Genomic DNA, 21,504 nt, shown 5'->3' with positions numbered 1-21,504 from the left:
TCCATGCACAAATCTCTGTATCCGGGACCAGAATAAAGAACATGGCAACTTTATGCTGAATCATATTCTGGGATCCTGTTGGTTTCTGGCACATACATACATGCTTTCTCCTCTGCTGAAGATTCACACACAAAGGTGGGCCTATACATATGTAGCCAGAAGTTTGCACATACACACACAACCACATTCCGTCCCTCAGAGATACATCTTTCAGAGTCTTCTGCAATATACACAGCATTTCATGAATTCTAATATTCTGTGGCTCCATAATGAAATTTGTTCTAGAAATATGAGTTTGAACAGCCATCACATGTTCTTACTGATGATTCAGTTGATAGCATAGGAAAACCAACTTCCCCTCCAGAATGGAGGGGGAGAATTTACATCTTTTGGTTGCTAGACTCTTGGGCAAGTATGAGCTTGTTACGTAGTATCAACTCCACTCATTCTCTTGCCTAGACATTGCCACCACAATTGTACCCAGATATTTTTGACTGAAGTTGTTTTCTCTAGAGCAACCTCCCACAACCTTATATGCTCCAGATGCTTTCAAATACAATTCCCATAATCCCCATCCACTAATCATGCTGGCTGAGGCTGATGGGAGTTGTAGCCCAAAGCATCTGGAGGACACTAGGTTGGGGAAGGCCTCATGGAAATCAGTACAAAGATTCAAGAATTTATTTTCTTTGAAATGACAACTGAGATTCTGAAAAACTGAATGCAACCCGCTTGCCTTTCCCAGTATCTTAAATATTGTTTAAGGCTCTCTCAAAACCCATGGGTCATGATTATGGTTGAACGCATCAGCCTATTTCTGGTCCATGCCAATTTTGCATGTGATCGTTTATATGTCCATTCTGTCCCATTTACACATTAATGTGCCGATTTTAAAAATCTGTCCAAAACTGTACAACACATTGTCTCACAAAATACACATTTCTCAGTGTATTTTACCTAAATGTATGTATTTCTAAACATAGTTTATCCTAAAATACACATTTTGAAATGCATTTTGGTACAGTTTTTGAGCTGAGAACTGCATCACAAACTGTACCAAAACAGTTTGGTACAGAGAAGCTCTCTGTAAATCACCCAGAGAGCTTTGGCTATGGGGTGGTATAGAAATGTAATAAATCACCACCACCACCACAAAATTCAGAGAAGTGCAAAGCCCAAATGATGCCCTTCCTCCTTGCTGGGGCCATACTTTAAAGTGTCTTGCTGCACTGTTCAGACACCAATTCCTACCTCAATTTATTTCCCCCTTATAAAGCTGCCTGAAGCAGATCACTTCATCTGCTGAATGGCAGGGCCAGCCCTGTCTCCCACCAAAACCAATTCAGGAGTAGAAAGGGAACAGACAGACAGAACTGTAGAGATTATATTATATTATATTACATTTTAAATTAATGCATCACTTACCACTGCAAAAAAGCAGTCTCAGAGCAACTTACACATGCAAATACAGAAATCCATAATCAATAACAGAAAAAAACAAAATTAATATAAACTATAATCAGCATAATAATACAAATTAAAAAAACACCATAAAAACAATCTGAAAATAACAAGTTGTGCCCAATGACTAACAATCAAAATGTAGATGTGCAATTGAGGCATGGGGATGACACATTAAAATTCAGAACTTGCATAAATCCTCATTTTCAAGCCCTATAGAAAATTTAGACTATCAAAGCTTAGCAGTGAGTACCAAGAAGCATATGCAACACTTTTGCTTAGCCCTTCTTGGTTTCCTGTCATGGAAGCTGACTGTGAAAGGGGATTATTTCTCTCTGGTCAAAGAAGTGTAAAATGGACACATTTCAGACTTCTTGCACTAACGACTATACCCTGATAAAGCTCTTCTTGATATAACCCAGTATCTTCCCTACCACCACCAGCATTCAGGTCTCATGTCATTTATTAAACCGCTAATAGTCCTTCAAAAGAGAAGAGAGGGCATTTCACTAAGATCAGTTTCCAGTACCATCCCTTTCTTTCTTCTTCCCTCAACCTAGAAAGATAAATTCTGCTTATTTATTTATTTCATTTCTATACCACCCAATAGCTGAAGCTCTCTGGGAGGTTCACAAAAAATAAAACGAAAAAGCACACAGTAAAACAATATAAAATATAAAAACATTAAAACCACAATATAACAATACAACCAGAATAAAACCAGAATAAAACCTAGCAGCAATGCAGAGATTTAAAATACAGAATTAAAACAGCAAAGCTAAAAGTATAGAAAGCTAAAATGCTAAAATTCTGCATGGAAATCTTACATAGTACTGCGAAAGCAGAAATTCCCCACAGAAAGCCACAATAAAGAGTAACAAGCTCCAGCCAAACTCCAGGATCCAAAAACTCATAAGTAGAGTCAGTGTCACAGTCTGAGCAAACCAGAGTTCAACTTCGGTTCCCAAGTTCCCTCTCAGAAGAACTGTGTGTAATATTAAGGGTGGGGCTTGCTGTAATGTGCGGGGGGGGGGGGGGTTCCTAGTAGGTCCCCTGGCTTCTATGGGCCTTCCTGAGCCTGTCTAGAGGAGTCTATGTAGCAATAAAACAATTGTGATAAGTAAACTGGTGAAGACGAAAAATATCCAAAAAGTCTGATAACTTACCAATTCAGACACAAATTCATGGACCATGCCAAACCAAAAATAAAATATACACATGCAAAAGCATATGCATATATGAGTTCTGTCAAACTAGAGATTTAGTCTTTAAAATATAGATCCAATACAGTTCTTTCTGTAGACGTTTGCAATTCAGCTGTTGTCCTTGAGCTCCAACCTCCTTCAAACAGCAGAACTTCAAGTCATTCATATTATGTCCACAGCTGAGGAAATGCTGAACAAGGGAGGCTTGCATCCTCTGGTTTCTTATGCAGCTTTTATGATCTGCACTTTAAAGACTAAGGGCACAATCCTATCCACATAGGCGGCCGCCTCCGAACTCAGAGGCAACTGCCTATCCAAAGCAGGGCAGAAGTACAGAGGGGATCATTCCCTCCGCGCGTCTCCTGCCCTGCATTTTCGGCTAGACAGCCGATTGCAGCTGTCTAGCCGCGGGAAGGCGGAGCAGAGGAGGAGGCTGCTGTACGACACATTGGATGTGCCATACAAGCATTTCCGCCCTCCCTGCCCCAGAATGCCCCAGGCATGCCCCTTTTCTGCCGCTCCGCACTGCTCTTGAGAGTGAGGAGAATGGGGCTGTCCTGCGCTGGAAGTCGGGGGAGGTCAGTTCTCCAGGAACTGACCTTGGAGCACAGGCTCCGAGGTCAGTTCCCAGAAAACAAGATATCCTATGGCCGTCTAGCCGCTGCCTAGCGGCCATGGGATCACTCCCTTATAAATCTCCAGTAAGCTTACTTGAGGAGATGGACTGGATGGTTATGTTTTAAAACAAACCATTAACAACAGTACTATGTATATTGTTTTGTTTTTGATGTTTCACCATTATGTGTTGTGTAGTGTTTTGGAAAACTGGCGAAGTTTCTGTAATAATTTTCTGGTAACAGGTGTGTGTGTGTGTGTGTGTGTTTCTGGTGGGTGCCCTTTAAGGAACCAAGTGCTGTTTATAGGGATGTACGAAAGTAACTTACCTTATGACGAAATTGATTTGCGGTGGGGGGGGAGGCGCTCCGTCCCTCCCCCCGAAATTCTGGCCGGGGGGGGAGGCGTCCCATCCCCCCAAAAAATTCTGGCCAGGGGGGGAGGCGCCCCGTTCCTCCCGCCGCGAAACTTGGCCGGCTGGGTCTGTAAATGGCGGTGGCCATAGCCGCCGCCATTTGCATCCCTGCAGTCAGCCACGATAGGCTACGTAAATGTTTATGTAGCCTATCACGGCTGAGTAAAAAAAAAACCCACGTGTACGCAAATGGCGGCACCCATGGGCGCCACCATTTGCGTTCCTTATTTTGGCACATCTAGTCTACGTAAACATTTACGTAGACTATGGCGAAAATAAGGGGAACGCAAATAGCGTAGCATCTATGCTATTTGCGTTCCCCTTATTTTCGCAGTAGTCTACATAAATGTTTACGTAGACTAGACGTGCCAAAATAAGGAACGCAAATGGCGGCGCCCATGGGCGCCGCCATTTGCGTACGCGTGGGTTTTTTGGATTTTTTTACTCAGCCGTGATAGGCTACGTAAACATCTACGTAGCCTATCATGGTATTTTTTAAAAATCTAGCCGTGATAGGCTACGTAAATCTTTACGTAGCCTATCACGGTTTTGTTTGTTTGTTTGTTTGTTTACTGGAAATGGCAGCAGCGGCAGCTGGTCAGAAGACCGGCCGCCGCCGCCAGAGCCGCCACTGCCAGGGAGATTCGCCCAAGGTAAGTCCCGTCCGGGGGGGGGGGGGGGAGACCGTTTCGCCACCGATTTCGGGGGGGCGAATGCGCTGGTATTCGGCCTCCCCGAGATTCGTGGTGAAATTCTCTGACATCCCTAGTTTTAAAGACTCCATTAACCACATCTTTCGACTGCAGTCTAACATTCAAAGAGGGATCCAAGCCTTCTCAATTTTTATGAACTGCTTTTGGTTTCTAGAAGGAAAGCCTCCTGCGTGATTTCATTGGTATTTTGGTTAACTTTTTGGTATATGTGAGTATGCAAGTTTCTATACATGGAAAACTGTATATTTTTAACTTGTTTTTAAATGATAACTTTCCTTTTATGAATTTGTTTTCAGGACCACTACAGTTCCTTGCCTTTTTCAGAATTATATATTCAGAGTGGAGCCCAAGGCCCCTTTCATCAGTTTGATTGTACTCATATATGCATACACTTTTGCATGTGTATATATTATTTTTGATTTGGTAAGGTGAGGGGTTTTTTTTACATATAATACATCTATGTGTCAGCATGAGCCCATGTCATCACCACATACCAAAGCTTATGTAGCTTTTTCCTGTAATTCACTCCATTTATTATTTATCATTATACATTGTGTACTGCAATACCTTCTCCACCCTCACTAAGAGAGGGAAAGGGAAAAGGCTCAACTCAAAGGGCACATAGGGAAATGAGGTAAGTGAGTTTACAGCACCCACTATCTCCTCTTCCACATCCACCCTTCTCAACCAGAGCCTAGCAAGAACTCAGCTGGCCCTTGAGCTATCACTTCTGCTTTGTGCCTGTCTGCTACTTCCCTTATGTATTCCTACTTCCTCCAGGCCAATTCTCACAACTCTGACACTTCAAATTCTCCCAGCTCTCCAACAATCCAACACAATCCCTGCTCTGCCTAGTCCTAGATGAACCTGCCCATTTTATGAAGCCATCATCTTAGGCTAAACTTCAGGTGCCTCATGCTTTCTGAGCTTAAGCAAGTGGCAATCAGGGACAGGGCCTTTTCCATGGTGGCACCCCACTTGTGGAACTCCCTCCCAGGAGACTTTCATCAGGTGCCAACACTTTTCCTTTTAGGCAGAAAGTCAAGACATTTTTATTCTCCCAGGCATTTGATCTTTGATTTCTTTTTATTGGTTATGGAGGGAGCAATCCTATGGCTACTCGACAGTGGCTAGACGGCCATAGGATATGTTGTTTTCCAGGAACCGACTTCGGAGCCCGCACTCCGAGGTCAGTTCCTGGAGAACTGACCTCCCTCAACTTCCGCACTGCCTTGGAGGCAGCGCGGAACAGCCCCATTCTCTGTGCTCACAAGAGGAGCATGAAACAGCCAAAAAGGGGTGTGTCTGGGAGCATTCCGGGGCAGGGAAGGATCCTATGTGTCGTACAGCAGCCTCCTTCCTCTCTCCATCCTCCTGCAGCTAGACAGCAGCAATCAGCTGTCTAGCCGAAAATGCAGGGCAGGAGACGCGTGGAGGGAATGATCCCCTCCGTGCTTCTCCTGCCCTGCTTTGGATAGGTGGTCGCCTCTGAGTTCGGAGGCGGCCACCTATCTGGATAGGATTGCGCCCTAAGGCTGTTTTTAGAAGTATGACACGTTAGACTGAACTTCTTCAATAAAATATAGGTTGGAACAGAGATTTTCATAGTCTTTAGTTCTTGCTTTTCTGCTTGTCTCATATTTATTCTATTTTATAATGATTGCTTTGAAACTGTATTTTAATTATATTTCCTATTTTGGTAAGGTGCTTTGTGGATTTTTAACAAAGCAGAATGCTGGGAAATTGGTTTTTAAAAGATTAATTTCCTGAAACCATATGGCAAATTGCAACAATATACATAAATTCATAAACAACCATCCATAGACATTCAATCCCAAAGGAAAAATAACCTTCACCTAGCAACAGAACATAGGAAATAAGAAGGAATATAGCCACTGGGGAGAGGATAATCAGGAAAGTGCAGAAGAGTAGGGAGACTTAAAAGAAAGAGATGGTTTTAGAGAATACAAAAAGGATACAGAAGCCAGTGAAGATGGAGAAAGAAGAAAGATGTAGTTGGAACAGTATGTAGAAAGAACAAAGGACTGAAATGAGAGGATAGAGATGAGAAACAGGTATTCCAGTGGATAAAGCACTGACATAATCCAGACACAAAATAATGGGAGACAACGAGGGTCTGATCACATGGTAGTCTTCTTGCAGGCACAACTTCCTGTGTTCTGCTTTTTCTTTAAATGTGCAATGTTATCTACCATACTGCTGACATTTTCCTCCTGCCCCCCAGTATGTGAAGTGATCTCCTGTCTGCATACCTACCTTTCATCCCTCCCCCATGCCACATTTTCCCAAGCCCTCCACCACCATTTCCCTTCTCCCACTTCTGTCTCCCTCTGTGGGCATTTCGCAGGTGGGTCAATTCACCTGTATGCACACCATTTTTTAAAATGAGGAGGAGGAATTGTGAAAGACTGTTATGGTAGAAGTTTGAAAATGCACATCTGCAAAAGGAGGTAACTCCAGAAGTGTGCAAGTACTGCATCATCATCAAAAAAAAAATTTTTTTTAAAGAAAAACAGCCGTATTTCTACTACATCAACCAGAAATGAAATGACACAAAGGGGAGAGAAATTATGTTACATGGACATGCTCATTCAGAAACATCACAGTAAACATCACAACCATGCCCCCACAGACATGCCGCATAGTCCTGAAAACAGGGATCACACTAGAGATTCTTTCCAGTGCTATGGCATGCCAGAAAACATTAACCGTTTTCCTTCTTCTGAAAAAATATGGGAAAAGCAGGAGGAAATCACGGGGTGGCTGCAGGACCATGACGACTTCATGTGGACAACTCACAAAATCGCACAAGTGGGGCAAGGCAGCGGCACGTTATAAACCTCATCTGATCAATCCCCCAGAGTAAGAGCAGCACTGACAGGAAAAAAGGATCAGATTTTAGGAGATATTGCATAGACAGAAGCAATAAAATTGAGCGATGAACTGAAAACAAGGAACAAAGTGGTATCTGCAGTCTTACAAAACTTCTCTGTGTTTTTATCAGGCTGCTTCCTTATTCTCCGTTTCCACTGAAACTGCTTTAGGAACGAAAGCCACTCAGAATAGGTGAGCCACAGGAAATGCATAAATATATTTAGTGACAGCTTTCCCTTAAGCAAGTGGTTGGTGAAGATGCTTCTACCATGGCCAGATGGTAACAACAATCAAAATAATCAAACAAAGCAAAATAAAGACATATTACCCCAGCTTTCCCCAGCCTAGTGCCAGATATTTTGGACTCCCAACTCCCAGCATTCCTGACCATTAGCCATGCTGGCTGGGGCTGATAGGAGCTGAAGTCCAAAACACCTGGAGGGCACCTGGTTGGGGAAGACTGTATTACCCTGAAGATTAACATGACTGAAGAGCCTCCACCAAGCCATTCACACAGACATCCAAACACTGTACTTTCTATAAAGGTGCTTCAATTGGTAGTGGAAGGACAATGTCACCTGGCTCCTCCCTGCCACTTAATGCTGTGCAGCACATGCATGTGCGAACCTGAGGTGTAGCAATACCAGAAAGCACTGTAGTAAATGAGACCCCCACAGATGACTTTCCTGGGTGCTAAAACTGTTGCATCTGGAGCACAATAGTCCACATTTTCTCTTCAAAGCACCACAGCTCTAAGTGGGAACTGTGACAGAGAATCCCTCATGTAGACCAAGAGCCATTTTTGATGTAGAGCTTTCATGGAATGTTACTAAATGTTCTGCAAAATTTGAGGTGAGTTCAAGGATTTCTGCTCTGGCAGAACAGCCAACGAATTCCAAAGACAGCTAAAAAGGATTTCAGCTTTCCTGGTGAATTTTCTCTGACAGGTTCTGCACATCTCTAGGCTGCCACAGAGTGGTAACTTGCATGTGTGTCAGGGATATGCCGATGGTGCCTCCTGCATACCTGCGGAGCTGGACTTCCGTAGCACACCACAGGAGGCTGCTCCCATGACCAAACAGACCAAGAGGAGAGTCACAGACAAGGCTAGCCCAGAGGGAGAGGGAGATAAGGGAAAGATGAGGCTCTGTTGCCATGGTGAAGGGGACATTTCCTCTCTTGTCAGGAAACCTGGATATGTTATCAGTGGGAGCACGGCAGTGGGGGGGGGGAACAGGAACAGAAGCACGGACTGAGTGACTGAGGAGTGAGCCATAGGGGGTGGGGTTGACCATCATAGGTCAAACGCCTCAAACACAGCATTAAAATCATTCAGATACAATGAAGGCAGTTCTCACATTTAAGCTGGATCTGCTCAAGCATGCAGCACCACAAAGAGGTAGTAAGTGGACAGTACCAATTCAGATGGCACATGGGCAATCCCACTTTTGAAGGCTGCCCTATATTAGGAGGGAAAAACCCCTCTCTGCCTGTAGAAAGCTAACACAACAGGTAGACGAACTGAACTTGAGCCCAACTCCTATTTGTTCTAGTTCTCCACTTGAAGAAAGTCTTCTTATGTAAGGGATTATTCAAAAATATAATGCCTCCAACTTCAGCCTCAAACAGTACAGTCTACTCCACTATCTCCTTCTGCTACATATGTACGTCAAGCCTCAGACCTGTCCTATGCATTCAGCAGAATGTAGTGGGAACAAGGACAGAACTACACTTTACAAAGAAAACATGAGGTCCTAAACCCTGTGTTTTCCTGGCAAGTCAAATACAGGGGCAAGGGACAATTACAGGGGAGAAATGGCAAGTGGAATGAGTCATTTAATGCCCGCCTACTTGTTGTATACTACAAATGCTCTCAAATCATTTTTAGCCATTTTGCCCAGCCACACTTTGAGACTAGAAATAAGTACAGCTGGAAGGTAAGGGGGGGGGGTTGCAGGTGAGAATCTGTAGGTATGGATGGCATTAGGTACTCCTCCCCCCATCAATTTCCTCTGGCAAGTGCCCATACCTCTTTTTGTTGCAGAATCACAGGTCTGAGAGCATGCTACTGAGATACTGTGTAGTTCTGTCCTCAGATGGTAGAGTCCTGAGATGGTAGAATAGGCTCTACCCCTTCATACTGCAGGTGAGGGATCATATTTTTGAATGCTCTTCATAAAATAGCCCCCCACCCACCCAAAAAACCCTAGTATAGCAAAGGTCATAAATCCTCTACATAAAATAGTCCCCACAAAAAAAAACCCCAAAATTGCAATGATCATGCTAGGCTAGAACCTCCCTTACTGATATGCTAATTGTTTGGGGTTCTTGTTTTGTTTTACTTGCTGATAGTGTTCTACATGGAGGAACGTTTGAAAATTGCTTCCCCTACCTGTGCAATCTAAAGTGGTACAGTCCACTCTACCACCACAAGATTCTACCACATCCTTCTTCTGCATCTGCCAGCAGACACTAGCAGTGCAATCCTCCATATGTCTGTCTACTCAGCAGTAAATCCCACTGAATTCAGTAGAGCTTACTCCCAGGTAGGTGAGTACAGGATTACAGTTTTAGGATTGCAGTCTATTAATCATGTGTTGAGATATCAAGTGCATTTACACTAGACAGGCTATAGGCAATGGGTACAGCTCAGTCTCCTTCCTCAGTACTATATGATGGGGCATTTATTGTTATCACAGAAAGGAGGCCATTTAAAGAGGAACATCCACTGTTTTCTAGTCCCAAAAGTTTATCAGGAGGCAAACGTGTTGCTGATTTGTCACCAGAAAGGGAATTGGTTGCATGTGTTACTTAGCAGCAGCCCTATTATTATAATAACTGTTGGCTTTCCATTTCCTAATTACTTCTGCAGCATTCCCAGCCCTGGTCTTTCCTATCTTAGCAACAGCGCCCAGCAGGTTGCCTCTGGCAAGGTTTTACAGGCCTACAAACTGCTTTGTGGAAGTGGCTCCATTTCTAGGAACGTCATGCATGCAAATTAGCTTGAGTCTCGCAAATAGGTCTAGAGATAGGCAGCAATAGGATAACCAGACACCTGGGGCTCCTGTACTTGTAGAAGAAGAAGGGTACATTGGCAAGTACCGCTTGTCATGCAGAAGAAAGTAAAGCTGCCCCTGCAACTCCCTCTTCTTTACATATGGCCATCCCAGGTGACACACTAAAAAGCTAATAGCTTGAAACGTCAAACACAAGTTAAGCGATTAAAACTGACTCAAAACTGCTCAAGATAACAATGAGAGAGAAAGAGAACTATTAATTGTTAGTATTGACAAGAAGTCGATTAAATAAATAAAACATTGTTTTTAACTTCTAAGACTTGAAAGCCTAGCCCTAGATGGTATAATAGGCAGGTACTCTTGCATGCTGCACAAGATCCATTCTAAGAAGCAATAGATGAGTCAAAAATCCAAAGCAGTCTCTCTTTCTCCCTCCCTCTGTTTTCCTGGCAGAGGAACAACATGGATTTCAGGGAGTATGACTAGCTCCAGCTGAACATTGGAGAGTAAACTCTACTTAGTCAAAAGACCAGATTTTCTACCAAGCAAGTGCCCATGAAACTGACACCATGACAAGCCCTACTTCAGGATATTAGGTGGGAAAAAACCAAGATCAAGTACGGTTTCCCCTCAGGAAGGAACATTAGGGTCTGGAAATAACAAAAGGTTAAACTTGCACATTTAGATGTACTGTCTATGATTTAACCCCTAATATCCCAACTCTCCATTACAGATCCATAAGAGGTCTCCTGTATTTCCTTTTCAGCTATATCTTCAAGGAGATATGCTGCCACTGATCTCTAGTGGCATGTATACCAGATACAACATGAGGTCTTTAGCTTACATGTTCAATTTAAGCTTACCAACTGATGAGGAAAAAAAAAATCCCAGCCTGTTCCTGAGGTGAAATTCTAACTCAAGAAGGAAGTGGGCTCCCGCAGTAATCTACCGTATGTGTGCCACAAGCACAAAACAAGAACTAGAAATACGTGCAGAGCCAATAACACAAGCACACGATCTCATCCACAGCAGGGGCGTCGTTAGGGAAAGGCTCACCTGGGCACGGATCTTCTGAGCTGTCCCAACTGTCATTTTTTTACATTTTCCCATTGACTTGCATTGGAAAATAGAAACGGCCATAACTTTTTTGGTTTGTATGGTAAATACATGAAATTTGGAGACCAGGTAGCTCCCATGGAGCTGATTGAACCTGCCAAACTTCAGGCAGTTAGGCCCAGTGATTTTAGTGCTAGTCACAGGTATATTTTGCTATTTTCAAGAAAATCTGTCCAAGCAAAGAGCTATAATTCTTTTGTGCTTCCATGTAAGTGCATGGAGTTTGGGGAGCTGGAAGCCCCTATAGAGCTGACTGGATCTGCCAAATTTCAGACAGTTAGGCCAGGTGGCTTTTGTGCTAGCCACAGGTGAAATTTGCTATTTTCAAGAAAATCTGTCAAAGCAAAGAGCTTTAATTTTTTTGTTCTTCCACATAAGTGTATGGAATTCGGGGACTTGGCAGCCCCTATGGAGCTGAATGAGCCTGCCAAAGTTCAGACAGTTAGGTCCAGCGGCTTTTGTGCTAGCCACAGGTAAAATTTGCTTTTTCCAAGAAAATCTGTCAAAGTAAAAAGCTATTTGTGTGTGTGTGTGTGTTTCCACATAAGTGCATGGAATTTGGGGACCTAGCAGCCTCTCTGGAGCTGACTGAACCTGCCAGATTTCAAACAGTTAGATCCAGTGGCTTTTGTGCTAGCCATGTATAAAGTTTCCATTTCTCAAAGACTAAAACAAAAAGTAAAAACTGTCAAGCCACACAGGGGATTAGAGATCTTAATCTGAAGGTGTTTAAGGTGACCATTACGAGGTCGCTATCCCTAATCTCTGGTGTAGGGTTGTTGTTTTTTTGAGGTGCAAAAAACCTCTCTCCCTTTACTTTTCTACTCTTACATGCCCGCTGTTGGGAGCTTGCTTGCAATGAAATTTTGAAGAGGGAGATGGAAGGGAAGAAAGAGTTCCATGTGAAATACTGGTATTTCACACAGCATCTGATTTCACTCCCCCAAACTGGAATCTTTGGCTTCTGCAGAAGTTTAGTAGCTTCAGTACAGCAAAGGATCCAATCAGCCTCCACAAACTTATTTCTCCCCCTCCACTTTAATTTCTCCTAAATAGCTGTAGGACTCGAATTATTCCAAAAGGAGAGTTAGGACTATGATCGAGGAACTGCTGAGGCTTTTAAATAGGTTCTAGAGGGGTTTTTTTTTAAAAGCCAGAAAAAGTCCTCAGCCACCTCACCTCATAAAGTTAATGTAACTATGTGAAATCCTTACCAACCCTCCACAGCCTCCTACATTCCTCTGAAGGACTACCTCTCTGAAAGGAGCCACTTGGCTTAAGGAATTCTCTCTACACCCCCCCCCACATTTCCAATCACCATTCTTCTTTTATTCTTCCCTCCCCTATCCTGTTCTTTCTTCCTTTCTCTCCTTTATTCCACCCAGAGCATATCTTGGGGAATTCTTGAAGAGAATTCTCTTTGGCGGGCAAGAGAAGTTCTGAACTGTATTTGACTTTATACAAACAGACAAGAGGGTTGGTTTTTCTCCTTCTCCTCACTCAAGCCTTTGAGAAAAGTGAGTTCACATGATCACAGAGAAACAAATCTGGGACTGTTTTGTCTGTCAGTTGCCTTTATCCAGCAATAGGAAGGGCTGTAGCTCAGTGGTGGAGCACATGCTTGGCTGCAGAAGGTTCCGGGTTCAATCCCCAGCATCTCCAGGTAGGGCTAGGAAAGAATCCGGCCTGAAACCCTGGAGAGCCGCTGCTGCCAGTCAACATCAACAATACTGGGCTAGATGGACCCAAGGTCTGATTCGGTATAAGGCAGCTTCCTATGTTCCTATGAACAGAAAGCTTTAATTTTAAAAAATTGGAGTTTTTGGTTTGTTTTTTAAGTGGAGGGGAGATAAATACTGCTCATTTGTGCAATCCTATGTATGCCTACTCAGAAGACCCATTATGTTTAATGAGGATTACCCTCAAGAAAGTGTGCATAGGTTTCCAGCACAAGTTACGTTTGCAGGGAGGTTTGCACTTTGATGTTCTGTCATGTTTACTCAAAAATAAGTCCTGAGTTGTTTAATGCCTACCCAGTTCCGGCTAATGAATTGACTGCCCTTTTAGCTCAGTCCTATGCATGTTTTGTCATTTGTGGGTGGTAGTGGTGGTTTTGCATGAACTCTAGCTTCAGTGGTGAGGAGAATGTACTTAATACATGCTCAGAGTTTCTCGATAACTTAGCCCTAGGTTTGAAAACAGACTCATTGAGTTTTGAAAAAATTGGCTGAGTCCTGGTGAAGTCTTGGCACAAATGAAGTTATGGGGATGAAGATACAACGACAGCTTGTGCATAACAAGGAAGAGGTAAAGGAGAGTTGCACAAAACAAGACATCTGTTTTTATGAAGAGTTGCTGGAGGATGGTAGGATGACGAGGGATGGTTGCATGGAGGGGAATAGAATTGGTAGGGGGAGAATGTAAGTCCTCAGTGGTGAAAGAAAAGCATTCTGCGTATGCTCAGAGGCACTGTCTATTTAAGAACATAAGAAGAGCCATGCTGCATCAGACAAAGGTCCATCTAGTCCAGCATTCTATTCACACAGTGGCCAACCCACAAGCAGGGCATGAGTGCAATAGCACCTTCCCACCCATGTTCCCCTGCTGCTAACATTGGTGAAATGTAAATAAATTCTAGTAATTCTAAATTTGCAGGCATGTATATCCTTCAGAAACTCAGCAGGTTTCTTGCCTGGGGGACACCTCTAATAACCTGTGCATTTTCATACAAATCTACCAAAAAACTATTGGGGATGGGTGAATGGAAGGGAAAACAAATCACTCCTTCCTCCAATGTGGAGAACTCCCCTTCCACATGAACAGCTGCACCTATCCTTCTGAAACTTTGCTGGCTTCTTACTTAGGCACACCTCTAGGCTGTCTGTAATTTTCAGGACAATGGTCCACAAGGAACATGGAGAAATATGTCCTCTTTTGGAGACCTCAAAATGTCAAGGCCACCCTTGCACAAAACCCCTTGTGGCTATCATCCTGAAATTTGGTAGGCATCATCTCCTCTGATGGGGCAATGAATCCTGAAATTTATATCCAGTTCTTCCAAGGAATAACAATGTTATTGGCAGTTCCTTAAAGAAAATCAAAATATGAACCCTGCACCTATTTTTTCTGACATTGGGCAGGTGTAATCCCCTTCTAGGGGACTACTATTCCTGAAATTACCATCCAGTTCTGACCAAGAGAAAAAAGTTAGTTTTTTTTTCTAATTTCCCACGGTAGTCAACAGGAAGCATAAAGACTCTTTTTTCCAAACCGTGACTCAGGCTTGGTGCTGAGCTGAAGTGGACTGACTACAAACTGGCCCAAGCAGAAGCGGGATGTTTTCCAAAATGCTGAATCGGGGACTGAGTTGAAGGGGGGGGGTCACTGCACACTTCTTATGTATGTAATCTATGCACACACGTAAGCACACCACATGCACTCCCACACACACACACACACACACACACACATATTAGAGGTCCGCTTAGACTCAGCGCTATACACACACACACATACACACGTGCAAATTTGTGTTATGGGCCTGTGCCCCAGATCTTTTAAGAACCTTGCAATGCCCCTGATCCACAGACTACAAATCAAGTCATAAAACATATAACACAGAGATATGGAGCAGATAATGGGGAATTAAGCATTTATAAAATGGGTATTTTTTGTAGCCTGCCTTTGAAGAGAGGCTAGAAAAAATACCAATTTCATAGCTGGAGTACACTAGAGAAATTTACTTTTCTCAATATTTCTATTGTTTTCTGCTTGTTGTTGTTCAGTCGTTAAGTTGTGTCCGACTCTTCGTGACCCCATGGACCATAGCACGCCAGGCCTTCCTGTCCTCCGCTCTCTCCCGGAGTGTGCTCAAGTTCATATTCATTGCATCAGTGATGCTATCTAGCCATCTCATCCTCTGCCGTCCCCTTCTCCTTTTGCCTTCAACCTTTCCCAACATCAGGGTCTTTTCCAGTGACTTTTCGCATTAGGTGGACAAAATATTTGAGCTTCAGCTTCAGGATCTGTCCTTCCAATGAGCACTCAGGGTTGATTTCCTTTAGGATTGACTGATCTGACCTCCTTGCAGTCCAGGGGACTCGTAAGAGTCTTCTCCAGAGCCACAGTTCGAAAGCATCAATTCTTCGGCACTCAGCCTTCCTTATAGTCCAGCTCTCACAGCCATATGTTACTACTGAGAAAACCATAGCTTTGATTATATGAACCTTCGTCGGCAAGGTGATGTCTCTGCTTCTTACTATGCTGTCTAGGTTTGCCATCGCTTTCTTCCCAAGGAGCAAGCGTCTTTTAATTTCATGGCTACAGTCACCGTCTGCGGTGATCTTGGAGCCCAAGAAAATAACATCTGCTTCCATTTCTTCCCCTTCTATATGCCAGGAAGTGATGGGGCCAGATGCCATAATCTTAGTTTTTTTAATGTTGAGTTTCAAACCAGCTTTTGCACTCTCCTCTTTCACCCTCAACAAGAGGCTCTTTAGATCCTCTTCGCTTTCTGCCATTAGGGTGGTATCGTCTGCGTATTTGAGGTTGTTGATAATTCTCCCGGCAATCTTAATTCCAACCTGTGATTCATCCAACTTGGCATTTCTCATGATGTACTCTGCATATAAGTTAAATATGCAGGGCAACAATATAAAGTCTTGTCGTACTCCTTTCCCAATTTTGAACCAATTGGTTGTTCCATGTCCGGTTCTTACTGTTGTTTCTTGACCCTCGTACAGTTTTCTCAGGAGACAGGTAAGGTGGTCTGGTACTCCCAACTCTTTAAGAATTTGCCACAGTTTGTTGTGATCCACACAATCAAAGGCTTTAGCATAGTCAATGAAGCAGAAATAGACATTTTTCTGGAATTCTCTTGCTTTCTCCATGATCCAGCGAATGTTGGCGATTTGATCTCTAGTTCCTCTGCCTCTTCGAAACCCAGCTTGTGCTTCTGGTAGTTCTCGGTTCACATACTGCTGAAGCCTAGCTTGTAGGATTTTGAGCATCACCTTGCTGGCATGTGAAATGAGTGCAATTGTATGGTAGTTTGAACACTCTTTGGCATTGCCCTTCTTTGGAATTGGAATGTAAACTGACCTTTTCCAGTCTTGTAGCCACTGTTGACTGTTCCAAATTTGTTGGCATATTGAGTGCAGCACTTTAACAGCATCATCTTTTAGGATTTTAAATAGCTCAGCTGGAATACTGTCATCTCCGCTAGCTTTGTTGTTACTAATGCTTCCTAAGGCCCACTTGACTTCACTCTCGAGGATGTCCGGCTCAAGTTCAGTGACCACACTATCATGGCTATCAGGGACATTCAGATCTTTCCTGTATAGTTCTTCTGTGTATTCTTTCCACCTCTTCTTAATCTCATCTGCTTCTGTTAGGTCCCCGCCTTCTTTGTCCTTTATCATGCCCGTCTTTGCACAAAACGTTCCCTTGAGATCTCCGATTTTCTTGAAAAGGCCTCTAGTCTTTCCCATTCTGTTGTTTTCCTCGATTTCTTTGCATTGTTCATTTAAGAAGGCCTTCTTGTCTCTCCTTGCTATTCTCTGGAACTCTGCATTCAGTTGGATAGATCTTCCCCTTTCTCCCTTGCTTTTCGCTTCCCTTCTTTCTTCAGCTACTTGTAAACCCTCATCAGACAGCCACTTGGCTTTCTTGCATTTCTTTTTCTTTGGGATGGATTGAGTTGCTGCCTCCTGAACAATGTTACGAACCTCTGTCCATAGTTCCTCAGGCACTCTGTCTATCAGGTCTAATCCCTGAAATCTATTCCTCACCTCCACTGTATATTCATAAGGGATATGATTGAGGTCATACCTGAACGGTTTAGTGGTTTTCCCTACGTTCTTCAACTTAAGCCGAAATTTTGCAAGAAGAAGCTCATGATCTGAGCCACAGTCAGCTCCAGGTCTTGTTTTTACTGACTGTATAGAGCGTTTCCATCTTTGGCTGCAAAGGACATAATCAATCTGATTTCGATCTTGACCATCTGGTGATGTCCATGTGTAGAGTCGCCTCTTGTGCTGTTGGAAAAGCGTGTTTGCTATGATCAGCGTGTTCTCTTGGCAAAACTCTATTAGCCTTTGTCCTGCTTCATTTTGTGCCCCAAGGCCATGCTTGCGTGTTATCCCGGTGATTTCTTGACCTCCTACTTTGGCATTCCAATCCCCTATGATGAAGAGGACATCTTTTTTTGGTGTTAGTTCTAGAAGGTGTTGTAGGTCTTCATAGAACCGATCAACCTCAGCTTCTTCGGCCTCAGTGGTTGGGGCATAGACTTGAATTACTGTGATGTTGAATGGTTTGCCTTGGATTCGTACTGAGATCATTCTATCATTTTTGAGATTGTACCCCAGTACTGTTTTTCCCACCCTTTTATTGACTATGAGTGCTACTCCATTTCTTCTAAGGAATTCTTGCCCACAGTAGCAGATATAATGGTCACCTGAATTAAATTCACCTATGCTTGTCCATTTTAGTTCGCTGATTCCCAAGATGTCGATGTTCAATCTTGCCATCTCATGTTTGACCACCTCCAGCTTACCTTGATTCAATGACCTTACATTCCAGGTTCCTAAACAATATTGGTCTTTACAGCATCAGATTTTCTTTTCACCACCAGACACATCCACAGCTGAGCGTCCTTTCGGCTTTGGCCCAGCCGCTTCACTCTTTCTGGCGCTACTTGGAAATAGCCTTGGCTCTTCCCCACTAGTATATTGGACACCTTCCGACCTGAGGGTCTCATCTTCCGGCGTCATATCTTTTAGCCTTGTGATATGTTCCATGGGGTTTTCTTGGCAAGAATACTGGAGTGGGTTGCCATTTGCTTCTCCAGTGGACCACATTTTGTCAGAACTCTCTGCCATGACCTGTCCATCTTGGGTGGCCCTGCACAGCATAGCTTATGGCTTCACTGAGTTACGCAAGCCGCTTCACCACAACAAGGCAGTGATCCATGAAGGGATTTCTGCTACCCTAACACAAGTGAAAGGTTAAATACTGAGACCACAAGTTAATAACAACTAGGTAGGCAGGGCTATTCTTTCAAATAACTAGGTAGGCTGAACCTACCTAGTTATTTTCCACCCCTACCTGTGCGTTATCAACTATCAGCCTGATGTGCAGAAATCAGTAAGGGCTCAATCCTATGCATGTTTAGACAGAGAAAAGGCCTACAACTCCCAGCATTCGCCAGCCAACCTTGCTGGGAGTTGTAGGGAATGCTTGCTGGGAATTGCAGGCCTTTTCTCTGTCTAAAGATGCATAGGATTGTGCCCTTAGTAATGCTTTTCACGGCATGGAAATAAACATAATCCCCTACTATTGTCTGTACTGCAGATCAACCTGTTAAAAGGCTCAGGAGCTAGTAAAAAAGTTGAAACCCTAGTTCAGCTGCCAAACCTAGGTAGGTGTTAGCCTTAAGTGTTTGGCAGTGGCCTTTATGTTAAAGTTGTTTCTCTAGTAGTTTAGTTCTTTGCTGGATTCAGAATTTCCATTCTACAGGTGATTAGTAAGCACTTCTACTATGGTAACATTAACATTTGAATCTCACAATAGTAAGTTAATGCTAAAATACCATTATTATTATTATTATTATTATTATTATTATTATTATTATTCATCAATGCTCTAGCTAAGTATGGTTACCTAAACTCCCCATTTTTAAATAAATGGAAAATGCCAATAAGGGATTTAACTACTACTGGGCTTCCAAGGTTACACATTCACTTTAAAAAGACGTTTTACCCGTAAGTTCCTATATGATGTCATGCTTGTCTTCAGTGGGGGTGCCGGACAGAAGGAAGCAGGAATGAACTTTCTTCTGATACGATCAAGGCTTCAGATCCAGGGCTAAGTTCTCTTCTGGGGTAAATTGGTATGACTAACGGGCACCCAAGTCCATTTCATGCACGCATCTAGCTGAATGGATTCTGACTCCAGTAGAAGTCAATTTTAAATTTTACTACTGCTTAACTATGTCTCTTAGACAACCTTAAAAACAGGTGGGTAGATGGGGGAGGGGGAACGGTTGACTACTAAAGAGACTGCTTCAGATAGATTTCCTCACTAACACCCTTTGTAGGACTACATGACCATCATTACTATGACAGCATGGAACACAGCAACATGAAGATTCCAAATGGATTGGTAGAGTGATCCATCTATCCTTCCATTCCATCCCATTGCATCCATTCTTAGGGAGCCTCCTTGAAAAGCTGGGAGAGGAAAATGGGGGGAAACCCTTGAGGCTTTAAACACTGTAGCCTCCCCCTTCTTGATACTGGACATTGGTACAGAATGCACAGGGCTTCATCATATTTCCCATCTGGTAAGAAGGCTCCACTCTTTGCTTTACAGAAGTTACAGCCAGGCCTAGTGTTCATTCCTTCATAACGTCAAGCCTGTACATCATGACCGCTATCAGCAAGGAGCTTCAAATCAGGATTCTTCTGGAAGCTGTACTGGATTCAAGTCTTGCTCCCTGGGCCACCATTTCTGACATTTCCAGGTGACCATGAGCCTCAATAGCCCCTTGCTTTACTCCAGTACTACCTCCATACATATTCAGTTACTGCCCCTTCTCTGCTGCTATGCAAATTTTTCCTCCTTGTCTATAGCCTTTGCCAGAGTAACAAAGCATTGATCCCAAAAATCTAGCATCTTTCCCTGCTCTCATCTGCTAATGCCTTGCATTATTTGGCAGTATTTGGCACCTGCCTCATGCTCCTCATCCTCGCCAACCCTGCTACTTACTTGACTATCCCTCGCTCCGATGCTGCTATGATTTACAGGCCTGCTTTGACTACTTATAGGGATATGCTGGGATCCGAATCTTAATTAGTCATGAAAGTGGAGAAAGTAATCTATTTTACGAATGGTTAAATGTTGCATTGCTTTGATTAGTGTTATTATAGGTCTTGTTATGTGTGAATGCAGCCCTTTTGTTGGCTGCTTTGAATATAGCGGTTTTAAAGTTTTATTTTGACTTTTCATTGATCTTTAGCCATCAGACATTTGGAGAAGTGGCATATACATCTTTAAAAAAAACTAATTCATAACTAACAACAGCATAAAAAGCAGCTTTTTAAAAAGCACCAAACTGCAATGAGTGAAACAAGCAAAATTTCCCTCCCACCCCTAAAAGCCACCCTCCACCCCCAAAATAGGAAATGTGATTTACCAAGGCCAGGTAGAAAGACAGAGACTCTCACTGGTAAATAAGGACAGCTGTAGCTTATGTAAGTTATCTGTACATTCGAACTTAGCCTGCAAACCTAAGCACTATTACCTGGGAGTAAGCCCCATTAGAGGGGCCGCGGTGGCTTAGTGGTTAAAACGCTGAACTGCAGACTGGAAGGTTGGCAGGTCAGCAGTTCGAGACCCGAGTGCTGCGTGACGGAGTGAGCTCCTGTCTTCAGTCCCAGCTTCTGCCAACCTAGCAGTTCGAAAGCAAGAAATTGCAAGTAGATAAATAGGTACCGCCTCGGCGGGAAAGGTAACAGCGTTCCGTGCACCTCGGTGTTCAGTCATGCCAGCCACATGACCACGGAAGCGTCTTCGGACAGCGCTGGCTCTTCAGCTTAGAAACGGGGATGAGCACCGCACCCTAGAGTCGGACACGACTGGTTGGGGACACCTTTACCTTTAAGCCCCATTAAATACAGTGGAATGTACTTCTGAGTGAACATGCTTAGCTGTTTGTGGTTTATTTCCTGACTTCTGAAGTGCACAAATGACTTTTATACTGAAAATTCTTTTCCCTACAGCAGAACAATTTTCACAACAATGACACCAGTTAACTGGCAAGCTTTGCAGGAAATGTGATTACTGGTGTAATATGACATCCAAGATTAAAATGACACCAATAGCTAATCAGTTAAAATTAGGTGATGACCTTGCCCTTCAGCCCTGTATCGCTTGTTGTTGTTTTACAACAGGAAAACCACAGAAGCAAACACCTAGAGAAACACAACAACCCATCCAGGGAAAAGGCAAAATTAGTTTGCCTCTGGGCATGCTTGTAAAAGCAAATGATACAGCCTGCTAGGACA

At 43.3% G+C, this 21,504-nt stretch overlaps 1 protein-coding gene across 2 annotated transcripts in view; it reads right to left on the bottom strand.

Annotated features, from left to right (window-relative positions):
• The window catches only part of SLC4A8 (solute carrier family 4 member 8), a 128,166-nt gene that overhangs the window by 76,522 nt on the left and 30,140 nt on the right, over positions 1–21,504 (bottom strand). The window lies entirely within an intron of this gene.

Source organism: Heloderma suspectum, chromosome 2 (genome assembly GCF_057233095.1).
Source record: "Heloderma suspectum isolate Gila_16-S chromosome 2, 16-S_ref, whole genome shotgun sequence".
Classification (NCBI taxonomy): domain Eukaryota; kingdom Metazoa; phylum Chordata; class Lepidosauria; order Squamata; family Helodermatidae; genus Heloderma; species Heloderma suspectum.
This window is presented reverse-complemented; position numbering and strand designations above follow the sequence as displayed.